General features: G+C 47.4%; 1 protein-coding gene across 1 annotated transcript in view; it reads left to right on the top strand.

Annotated features, from left to right (window-relative positions):
- Positions 1-12,466, top strand: part of BMPR1A (bone morphogenetic protein receptor type 1A) — a 99,552-nt gene that overhangs the window by 19,757 nt on the left and 67,329 nt on the right. Inside the window, exon 2 of the mRNA XM_066600455.1 lies at positions 11,529-11,639. The gene's annotated coding sequence lies outside the window, so the exon portion shown is untranslated. The remainder of the gene's footprint in view (positions 1-11,528; positions 11,640-12,466) is intronic.

Below are 12,466 nucleotides of genomic sequence, written 5' to 3'. Positions count from 1 at the left end.
GGCTTCAATAGAAGCCCGCGGGAGCCGTCCCCGCGGGAGACCCGCATGAAAATGGAGCATGGTCCAGATTTTTTCATGCTCCATTTTTTTTTAAAATCACTTTTATTGACGATCCGCGGGTATTTATCTACCCGCGGGTGGTCAATGCATCCCTATGGGGTGCGGATCCGCGCGCGGGAGAAGAGTTAAAATCCGCTGCGGATTTTAATTCTTCTTTTCCCCGTGGACATGAGCCCTAAGTGATGCCACTGTAACTTCTGAGTGGAGATGGGAGTGCTCCTTACCGCTCCCCTCTCCATTGGCAGACACGGGGGCCGCGCCGTAAAACGGGGTGAAACACCGGGTGTTCACCGCGCCGTATTACAGCGCCATTCATTTTCAATGGCGGCCGTATTCTGGCCGCAAATCGGGCGGCTGGAATACGGCCCCATTAAGGCAATGTGCATGGAGCCTTCGTATGTTGGTCTGGCCCTCTAAAACCATTCCAATTTCTCATGTGGCCCCATGGGAAAATTAATTGCCCACCCCTGCCTTACAAGACCCCTTTCACATCTGTGCCCACACTCCTCGTTGTTCGGCTGTGTCCGGTGAACCAAACCATGAATACCACAGACCCAGCACATGCCAGACTGGACCCTATTGACCACAATGGGGGCTGTGCTATTCCGACCTTCGTTTTACTGTAAAGTAGTACAGCCGGCGGAGCTATTTCTTCTCAGGTCTGCTCCGGACACTGACTCTCTGGTGCAGAAGTGGATGGGAGCCAAGTGTGCTGGTCTGTGATGCGCTGGCTGGATCGGGCCTCGGCCCGGACTACAGGCAGGACAGAAGTGCTATATCTGTGGCTTGTAAGCACTGCCATAAATGAAGGCGATGTAAAGCTAAACGGCTGCCGTGACTAGTGGAAAGAATTCCTAGCGGTGTGACATGCTGGGTACCTTTTTATTAGTTTAGTCTGCTTTGTGACGGATGGACACCATGTGTGAGATTATCTGCTTATATTCCTCGGACTACGGTTCATCACATATGAAGTTTGTGAGGATTTTGGCGCACATTTGCATCAGACATAAAGACTGAAGAGTTTTCACAGTGGAATTGATGAAGGGATTTTCTGCTTTTTAATTGATGAACTGTCCCTTGGGTAGGTCATCAGTAGCTGATGGACGGGGACCTGCGTCTATCAACTGATGGTCCTGCCTGCTGTGCAGCACCTTAGGGCATCATCCGTGATCAGAGGAGGAAGTTGGAGTACCGCACTCTTCCTACAGTTCCTGCCCAGGACCCGTGGTCCTAATGTCATGGGTAGGAAGTCTAAGAGGAGCACTGCACTAACATAGACTTTAAGGAGAGTGAAACTGGCGCTTCGACTGTGTTTTCCATAGCAGCATAGTTAACAAGATTTTACTAAATCTCATCCGTATGCTGTGAAATAGTCCTGGTTTCATGTCCACTGCACTTCACGATATACACAAGGGCCACAGACTTGCAGTTTTTGCACAGACTTACAAAACGGTATGTGTGTGACAAACTTACCCAGAGGAACATGCCTTGCCTTATAAGTCTCTTCACTCGCCTCCTGGGGTTTCTTCACACACTGGGTGCTCTCCTTGGGGAGAGACTATGCCCCCCCGACCGTGCTTAATGCGTATCTGAGGTTTCAACAAATTTTCTAAACTATTTCCGTTCCTTTCTTATTTGCTGCTGTTTGTACCTTGTTTTGGGTCTAAGTTCTGATTTTTCTGGTGGTCTTCCCCACTTTTCTGTAGTTCTTTTTCAATCCGCTTTCAAGGAGGGGGGTTCTCACAAGCCTTGCTTTCTGTCAATGGTTCCACTATCCTGACTTCCTTGCCCTTTCTTCCCATGCTGCATTGCACTGTGTCTGATATAACCAACAGGGAGGCAGTATCTGAATACCCACCCCATCTGCTTTTCCAGGACAATTTGTCATTTTAGAGACATTCTGGCCATTGGTTATCACAGTGTCTGCAGATCTGGCAGCCTGTAATGCAGGGGAGCCGCCTGTGAAGATACGCCCCTCCCCCTGTTGCTATGGAAACACCAATGTATCCTAGAAGCTCTGTACCTGACCACAGAGAGTGGATTGCAGAGAAGCTGGGAGGGAGACCCCTAGTGGCAGCCACTTCAAATCTTATTTACAGCTGTAAAGCAGCAAACTTTTAAATGCAAGCATAATATGGAAATGCTGAGGTTACACAAACGATTACCCTGACAACAAGGGTATTATTGTATCTTGACGCCACTAAGTTCTGGTGGAGACCAGAATGATGGGGTGATGCGCCAGCTCTGCTGTGCATATGTCGGCTGGGCGGCAGCCGGCACATAGCAGAGTGGGAAGACGCTGGGAGGATGTGAGACGCAGGGGTTCGGCTCTCGCAGCGGGATCCAACCCGGACATCTGCAGGAGGCCATTGGCATTGGTTTTTCTGCTATGAAAAATCTACACTAAATCGATTACTTGAAAATGTACCTTAAATGCAGCCTGAGCCTCCGGCGGCATGAAATCCTGGGAGGCCCTCACATGGCAGGAGAGCCATGTGGCATTTCAGAGACTACCTAGTTTGAGGAGAAGGCATTAGGGACAGCTGCCTGCCAGCCTCTCCCCATCTGCGAACCCTCCAGTCTTCGAGCAGCTAGTCTGCAGTTTACTTGGTTACATAGCTCAGCATGCTGCACTGTTGGCTGACATGGTTTTACAGAAAAGTGCAGCAATCACCTGATCAGCGCGGTGCTGGGTTCACTACAGGCCACCAGAGAGTGCTGACGGCGCAAAGACTTCGGAGATGAGGGGGCGCTGTATCTTCTGCGGGTACGCAGCTGATTTCAAGTCAAAATCTGCAGCAACGGTGCGAATTGTGACCGTTTTGGATACGGAGATTATGTGGAAGTTTCCGATTGAGAAATTCTCCATTATTTTGGCTACGTGTGAATGTAACCTTGGGTTCATACCGTGCGTATGGCGTGTGTGGAAACGTCTGCAGATGGCATTACCGGAGCGTGCCGAGTATACCCTAGGTAAGGGTGCATTCACTTGACATTCTTAGGTGCGACTTGCATTGCACGCCACACAGACTCCGTTGGTGCGATTGCAGTAGACGACACATCTGCGTGTTCTACCTTCATGCAAGTCTCGCACGAGAAGAGGACATGCTGCCATATTTTTTTCCCTGTGTTGTTGCATAGCTGTGAGAGAAGGCTCACCCACGTAAATACACCCGTTGTATTTTAGTGAATCGCACAATGCACATAACTGGCACGATTTTCTCGCCCGTGTGCACGCAGCTAACCCTGTAAGTGTCATATAAATAGCAGAAGCGTTCCTTCCAGTAATTGCTCCTGCGACCGGCCGCCATCTACATTCCAGGTTCTCGTATAGACGGCCTTGTTGAGTGTAATTATTCCTGACGAAGGGCCCCACGTATTTTCTCGGTGGGTATGCGAATCGCGCTGCTGTGATTCCCCCTATACTTTATTATGATAAGAAGGGTGACTTCTTGTCCGGGCTTATCCGTCTGCTGCGCCATTCTTTTAAAGAGCTCAAATTTCTTGCTAAATGTGGCTGAGGGAAGCGAAGGGGTGGGCCGGATCAAGTTACACGGTCGGCGTTCCAGACTTTGCAGCTACACTTGAAGACTGGAGCCGGCCTGACTAGGAAGGAATATGCAATCTCTGCATTCAGTGCCGCCCTGCCCCCACCCGGGATAGCCGGGCTTACAAGAGCCTTCTCTCAAACACAAGGATATAAATGTACGCTGCTTCTCCTCCTCAGAGCTTTGGGGGAAGTGTGTGCAGCACCTTCTGAAAGTTACTATGTAGTTGGAGGAAAGTTTGGAACTCTTCTGTAGTAGTATGGGAATGCACCAGAATGTCACTTCATGGTATCGGCACGGGGTCCCTGAGCTGCGGCTGCCGGGGCCCGGGGTCCCTGAGTATGAGAAGCGGACAATTCCTCCGCCGTCGTCCATTCAGGGCACGGATTTACACAGAACGATAATGGTTCGGTTTCCCGCTGGGTGTCTGAACAGTTTAACCCCCTGTGTAAAAGTGACATAAGCCACATATTTCTGCTGCAAATCTGCCCTGGGTTTAGCCCTGTAAATGGGCAAGAGCCGCATGCAGAACTGCCAGCGCAATCCCATACTGATCCGAATTAAGGAACAAGATGTCACAACGTGCCACAAACCTGTGGGGAATCGCGTTGGAAGTTCTACAAGTGGTTGTTTGCCCATTCACAGGACCTGATCCAGGTGTAGATTTGTGGCAAACATGCACTACTTGGCCATGGATTTCTCCCCTTATTTTAGAGGCGGAATCCACATTGAAAAATGTGCGTTTGTTTCCGCTGTGCTCAAATACCCCGAGACCTCTTTCACATGGGCGACAGTGATTTTGCTGCGAGAAAAGTGTGGCAAAATTGTCTCTCTTCCTGCGATTCTTTTTCGTAAGAATAACATCTGTTTGCAATAAAATCGTGTTTAAATTGCACAATTTTTCTTTTTTATTGCTAAAGTCAATAGGACTAATGTTGAAAACACATCGCACGAAAATCGCAAGTTGATACGATAAAGGAGGCTCCATAGCAAAACGCGGGCTACAAAAAAAGCACATGGCAGAAAAATAGAGCATACCACGTTTTTTTTTTTCTTCTGGCAAGTGTGAAGGAACCCATTGAAAAGCATTGGCTTCACATATATGCGTTTTCCTACAAAGTCACGTGATTATGTGAAAGCAGCCATGGACTTGTGAATGTGTCGCTCCATGAACCAGATGGCATTTATATGTTTCCTTACCAGTATACATTGAGCACTGGACTGTATTGATAGTAGCTGGATGGGTCGTGGACGGAAGCTGGTATGATTCCCATACTAGAGCTGAGCACTCCATGCCGTGACCTGATGCTACAATGAATATGCATGTGTATAGTATGTGATGTCATAACATGAGGCGGGATACATGGCATCTTGGCTAGCGATTATGGCAGTCACCTGACAGTTAATACATTTGGAAAATAATAATGGCTGTTGTGAAGAATGCTGTGGAAATCTGTTGATTTGACACTTTAAGGTTGTCGGGATTATCTCACCTTGATGATCACCTGTTCTGGACTGATGTACTTGTGCACTGAGCTGATTCGTGTAGGAAGCCGACAGCTCTGTTATTACTGCAGTGGCCAGGCTTGGTATTGCAGGACAAGGGACTTGTAATTTGTATAGCGCCAACTTATTCCACAGCGCTTAATTACCCCCCAACAAGCTGGGTACTCATTTGACCGACCTCAGAAGGATGGAAGGCTGAGTCAACCTTGAGCTGGCGGGGATTGAACCTTCAGGTCATGAGTGAGAGCTTAGGACTGCATTTCTGCTGCTTTAACACTCTCAGCCACACAAGGACCTATTGTTCTATGGGACAAGATCCCATTGAAATGAATATGAATATGAATTTTGCATGCAATACCAAGCTTGGCCACTGCAGTGAGAACAGAGCTGTCTACTTCCCACAGGAATCAGCGCAGTACACAAGCACATTGACCCAGAGAATAGCTGATAATTGGGAGTCCTGGGGGATTGACTTCCACCAATCTACTGTTATCCTGAGGATAGGCCATCGATAGTGTACAGCTGGACAACCCGTTCAATTGGAGGTTAACTTCAAAGGCAATGGACAACTTTTTGGAGTAATGTTTTTTGTTTCGCTTTTTTCACTTGTGTATTTTTAACCCTTTCCAATCCAATTTGTATCCTGGTTTTTCTACGGGTCTTACTCTTTTTTTTCTTCCGTTATACAACGGCGCTATAAGCTGGCTAAAGCCAGTACGGCATGAGGTTACATGTTGGATAGGCTCCGACAGCAGAGAAGCTGGCAGTATACAGTAAGAGAACCCCGACGGACGTCTTCCAACATCGGAGCTGTACAGACCTAAAGGGGTTGTCTCGCGGCAGCAAGTGGGGTTATACACTTCTGTATGGCCATATTAATGCACTTTGTAATGTACATCGTGCATTAAATATGAGCCATACAGAAGTTATTCACTTACCTGCTCTGTTGCTGGCGTCCTCGTCTCCATGGCTCCGTCTAATTCTGATGTCTTCTGGCGTTTTTAGACGCGCTTGCGCTGTGCGGTCTTCTGCCTGGTGAATGGGGCTGCTTGTGCCGGAGAGCTGGTCACCGCATCGTCATCGTAGCTCCGCCCCATCACGTGTGCCGATTCCAGCCAATCAGGAGGCCTCGGTCGCGGCTCAAATATGTTGCGCTAAAGCAGGTGCAAAAACGTATGCTCCCGTGTAAAGGAGCCTTAAGTCTCATTAGGATAAGTCTTAAATACTTGCCCGGTTGGGGTCTGCGCTCGGTACCTAATAGGGCTCTCGCTGTCAAGGCCACAAAATGCAGGTGTACGTGGCGGAAGCAGTTAGCGCCGACCCCTGTGTAGTGGCCGGCACTCATGATTGCAGGCTCAGCTCAATAGTGAAAAGCCCTTAGTAGGGCTTGCGTGCGTTCTACAGGAGTGCAGAAGCTGGCATTTGCAGACAAGCAGGCATTTATATTGCAGGTGTTGTAGCCGTATCCTGGTATCAATCATCAGCGGAGGGCGAGGCTGGTGTCTGTCATCACTTATGGCTTGGGATCCTGAAAGGTTTGGCAGTGCTGGATGACACACCTTACCAACCATTAGTGTTACATGTTCTGATCCTGCTGTACCGTTCTGAATGGAAGCCTGTCTTTGTATTCAAGGGAATGAACATAGAAATAGTGAGGAGTCGCAGCAGTAAATCCTGCAACGGGTTTGGGTGGTATAACGGAGGGCACATTGAACAGGGCAGCGAAGAACGACCTGACTGCCTCACTAAAAAGGAAAATTTTGCTGAATTAAAAAGAAAAAAAAAGTGTTGGTCCGAAATGCTTAAGGTGGGGTTCCTCTGGGACGGAAATCTCACGGGAGAGCTGGAGCTTCAGAACCCGCGGAATTTTGGTGCAGGTCTTGGAGCGGTTCGGCCACCGGCATTCCGTTGTGGCTTTCTCTCCCCATAGAGAGGAGTGAGGCTGCAATGGAAAAACAGAATTGACATGTTGCAGCTGTCAATTCCGCGCCGCAGCGCTGGTTCCGCCCGGCTTTGCCATGACGGATTGGCCGCCCCCTGTGGACGAAATTTTTGCAAAATCTCGTCCACGTGGCTGGCTCATCATGGGATTAGGAGCCGTGGAATTTCCATGGCAAATCCGTCTCGTGTGAACCCACCCTTGATGGAGAAAAGGATTGGGAAGTGGGATTTTGACGTGTCCAGTGCTTTCGTTGTTGGGAAGACAAGCCAGAGACGTCCCGCAGCGGCTTACTTCTCCCTAGTCAGAACTGCATGCTCCGCTGGGGGGTGTCTTTAGTTGTCGGCCAACAGCATTGTAAAATGTATGGCCAGCTTTAAGCTACCCATACAAACTCGTTTGACGGCTATCTCACCTGTCCTCGCCATACTCCTGCTTGTTCAGTTCGGCCAAACGTCCCTGTATTGTCAGTGGAGAGGAGGGAAGTCAGTGCCTGAGCAGCTTATCTCCCCGGGAACAAAAAGCATCAAGCAGTTAAAATCCAACAGCCCTATTCTCTTATTCCCCAACATCTGCCATCGAGCTGAATTAGGTGGCCACCATACATATTAGATGTTTGGCCGATCTACAACGGATGTAAATGGTCACCTTTGTCTTGGGGCCCTTTCGCATGGGATGATAAATCGTTTCGTGTCCTGCACCCAGCGGGAAGCTGAAGACTATCATTCGGTGTAAATACTGAGCAACAAATGAGAATTCATTTGTTTCTTGTTCATCATTCAGTTTCTGCATGCAAAAACTAGAGCGACTGATAGGTCATATAAACAGGCAGTATCACACATGAACAACTGCCTGTTTGTTGTGAATGGAGTCTGACACCCGGAACGATCTACAGACCCTTCCGCCTCCATTCACTGAGCACAGGAACTATTATTGCTGCACCTGACAAGTTCCAGGTAAAAGGGCCCTTAGTGATGTATTAATTGTTCACAGACTGGAATCTGCTCTGATTGATGAAATCCATTATATATTTTAGATGAACTTGCCCTCCCACCTTTAGGTCTCGGGAATCCTTTGCATGCATTCTGTTTGGTGGCGCTCGATCTACTTTGGATCTGTATTACAAACCTGTAGGGGCTTCCGTTGTCACTATGTTGGGCACCGTGTTCTCTAGAAGCCTTGCCTCTAGGGGAGAAAAAATGGAGAATAACACACGTTCATGGATTTATACGGGATTTGTGAGAGCAAAATCCATACACAGGCCGATCCATGGTTGGTAGTTCTCACACATCTGTGGTACAAATGTTCAGTTCATTATCTTGAAACTTCTACAAAAATATCTGTCCCGTGTAAAGTTACTGCCGCTTCGCCCCTCCTGTTCTTGCCAATGAAGGGGAGGACATGGCTTATCTGAGTGCAGCAGACAGAACTGCTATCACTTAGTGATCATTGTTGCTAGATGGATTGTTACAAATATGTATTTCCAACTAAACTGTAAGGTTCCCAGACAATTTGTGTCGGGTCCACATTACACAGCTTCAGTGTTATCTGCATGTGGGAACAATGCTTTTAGTGCAGTTACTATTTTACTGCTATTATATGCTGGAAGGTTCTGCTGTAACTTATGGGTGCGATGCTGGTGAAGAGCATTGGTAGGGACTTGCCTACATACAGAGGTATCCACGAGAAAACTACTGGCTCAGATTAAGTGGTTGCAGCAGTGATATGGCAAAACCACAAAATTAACTTGTCCGAAAAGTGTCATGGGTGAGGGTTCGACCACAGGGACCCCACCAGTCCTAAGATTTGTGGAAAACCATGAAAAGTTGCCTCGTAGGCGAGAGGATCCCAGAAGTAGAACTGCACAGGTGACAGTAGGTCCTATAGATAACTACTCCATTATAACAAATGGTTTGTTCAGACATCTTCCCCAGCATAGAAGTCAAACTCACCGGCTTGTAGTTTCCTGGGTCTACCTTCTTTACTTTTTTTTAAAAGAATTTGCCCTTCTCCTGTTCTCCCATGTATTTTCAAAGATTACAGCAAGTGGTTTAGTATTCTAGGATGTAATTCATCTTGACCTGGAGACTTTAATTCATTGAAGTTGGCTAAAGGTGCTTTTACATGGAATGATTATTATTTGGATTCCTGCGATCCAGCAAGAATCTGAATGATGGAATATTGTTCAGTGTAAAGGCACACCCGGAGTGAACGATGAATGAGAATTTATTCACTTCTTGTTCGTCGTTCAGTTTCTGCATGCAGAAGACTGAATGATGTATCCTTCCATGTAAACAGGCTGTTATCACTTATGCGTTATTACTTATGAATTTACTGTGAATGGAGGCAGGCGGGCCCAATCGATCCCCAGCCCCCCTCTGCCTCCGTTAAGTCAGCGATGCCCAACACTGTGTAAAAGCACGGGAATGATTATCACTGGGACGACTGTTGTCCATCTGTTGCCTGACAGATCACCCCATGTATAAGAACCCTGAGTCTTCCTTCTCCGCTTATATAGATAACCTGCATTCTTGTATCCCCCAATAGCACAGGGAAGATCAGCTGATGTTACATCTACTTTCTGAGAGAAAACGGATACCAAATGGGAATTTAAAAGCTCAGCCTTCTCAACATAATTTTGACCAATTCACAATTTTTCACCAAGCACACTGTAAAGAAGGGTCCTTTAGATTATTGGTCAGTTATCTGTCCTTTTAACCCCCCTGGCCCCCCAATCCCCGTTGAGGCAGTGGAATTGCTCAGTATTTGTATCTGTATTTGGAAACACTTGTATCTCTCATATTTTGGCTGACATTCTACTTTCTCTGCAGGTTCCTTTCATAGTTTTGGCTCACTGATCAAAATACTGAACAGAATACTGTCGTCTTAATGAGGCCTTAAGACCTTTAAGACAAGGCGATGAGTGACCGTAAGAACGTTGGGTCCTCATTGCCCAGCGTGTAAATGCCAAGCAGTCAAATGAGAAAACACATTTGTTGTTGATCACATCTTTTATCAAAAATGATTTTATCTGCAGCTCCTCCCTCCATGTAAAGAGGATGTGCTGCGGACACTCCAGTGCTACAGGCTAAGAAGAAAGTATTGCCCAGGAGCCATTGGCTCCTAAACTGAAAAATGTAGGCCCAAATGAAACTTTTTAGTTGCCAGGTTGGACTATATATATCGTACTAGCCAGATTAATACCGTGATAAGTTCTGTAATGATATACAATGGGACGGAGTTATCAGAACGGTCTAAAAAAACAAACAGTCTTTGCCTCTAACAACCAATCATAGCGCAGCTTTAATTTCATCCTGAGTGAGGCCTCCCAGTGTCATGTACGTGCCTGGCACGCTTCGCATTAAAGGGGTTTTGTCATTAGAACAGTACCCTGTCCCCTGATTGGGCCTGGCTTACAAGAACAAAGAAGGGTAATACTTGCCTCTCCTGGGTCCCTGGGACGCAGTAGAAAGCCGGCGGGGACGTCCAGGTAGATGGGCTGGTTGGAAGCTTGTGATTGCTGCAGGGTCACTGTCATAGCTCCTGGCATTACTGCTCATATCCTGGCTGCCATGACACCAGCGGTTTGGGGATGTGATGTGGCACAGTGGACACAACCTTACGCCCAGCCTGGCTACCCGGAAGTCACTGTCTATGGCGGCCCCAGGAGAGGTGAGTTTACCCTCCTTTGTTATTTTAGGCATGGCCAAGCTAGGGAACGACGTTTTGTTTTAATGACAAAACCCCTTAAAGGGTGCGCTGGAGTGGGGAAGGTGGGATGCAATTTAAACTGCATCGGAAAAGCCATTTTTCCAATCTAGTTTTTGGTGCATTTTTGTGTTAACTTCTGTTGAGACTTATGCTTGTGGATTTACACCTGTTAATGATGGCAAACGTAAAAATAAAATAAGACAACGCAGCAGTGTCCAGATTAATTTATTTAATAAAATCAGATTATGGAGAAATGTACCCACATGACCCTTGAATTCAGATGGCAATACTAAAACCTCATCCAAGCGCTTTGTGCGTAAGTGAGACTGCATTATATAAGAGCTGATGTTATGTGATCCGCTCGGCAGGGTTACGGTTCCCCGGTGTCTACCTCAGAGTAAACAATTGCAGTTACAAATGACTTATTCTAATGGATTGGGGGGAAAAGGAGGTTGGTAACCTTGCGAGGAGGTCACGCGGATCCTGGAATTCTTCTTTAGTACTGCCATGAGTAGATAAGATTACCCACTGGGTGGTGTCGCAGGGATTACTGCAGGCTTCCTCTTCAACGGAGTTGTCCTGTCTAGGTTGTTTCCAATGTTACATTTAGTCACAAAGAAAATGAAATTAACCCGGAACTCAAATTGTTAACTGACTGTGTCTATGGCTGGCAAGGTCCGACAGGTGAAGGCTCCACAGTAAGTATTCATCTTGTTGGGTGTTACACAAATCATACAAGGGCTGTTTTTTTTTTTCTTTTTCAGATTTACAGAAATATGCGTCAGTTTCACGCTTTGGAGTTAATGAATTGGAACTACGGGTAAAGTCACTGATTACCTTTCACAGAGCTCCACATCCCAGTGCAAAAGAATTAGGTAAAGTAAACTGAGTTTATTTCATTATCAGTAATGTCTTGAACATTCCGCCACATCTGTATTAAGTGCAAGGAGCAGAATTCCCACTTTCTTTAAGGCCTCATGTCCACGGGGAAAATCAGGCCCGCTACGGATTCTCCATGGAGAATCCATAGCGGGTCCCTCCTGCCCCGCGGACATGAGGCATAAAAATAAGAATTAACTTACCTCACACCCGCTCCGGATCTTCCCTTCGCCGCGGCGTCATCTTCTCTGCGTCGCGGCTGCATCTTCTTTCTTCGGCCCGGCGGATGCGCGGGGCACGTCGGTGGCGTGCCCCGCACATGCGCCAGCCCGAAGAAAAAAGATCCAGCCGCGACGGAGAGAAGATGAAGCCGCGGCGAAGGGAAGAACCGGAGTGGGTGAGTAAATTCCGAATTTTGTCTCCCGCGGATCCGGAGGGCTTCCATAGACTTCAATAGAAGCCTGCGGGAACCGTCCCCGCGGGAGACCCGCACGAAAATGGAGCATGGTCCAGATTTTTTCATGCTCCATTTTTTTTTTTAATCACTTTTATTGACCATCCACGGGTATTTATCTACCCGCGGGTGGTCAATGCATCCCTATGGGATGCGGATCCGCGTGCGGGAGAAGAGTTAAAATCCGCTGCGGATTTTAATTCTTCTTTTGCCCGTGGACATGAGGCTTAAGGCCTCATGTCCACGGGAAAATTCGGGCTCACGTGGATTCTCCATGCAGAATCCCGCCGCAGGTCCTGCTTTCGCGCAGATATGAGGCCAAGAAATTTGATTATACTTACCTGTCCAGATGCTGCAGGTCTTCCGTCC

This window comes from Eleutherodactylus coqui, chromosome 4, assembly GCF_035609145.1.
Source record: "Eleutherodactylus coqui strain aEleCoq1 chromosome 4, aEleCoq1.hap1, whole genome shotgun sequence".
NCBI classification, from domain to species: Eukaryota; Metazoa; Chordata; class Amphibia; order Anura; family Eleutherodactylidae; genus Eleutherodactylus; species Eleutherodactylus coqui.
This window is presented reverse-complemented; position numbering and strand designations above follow the sequence as displayed.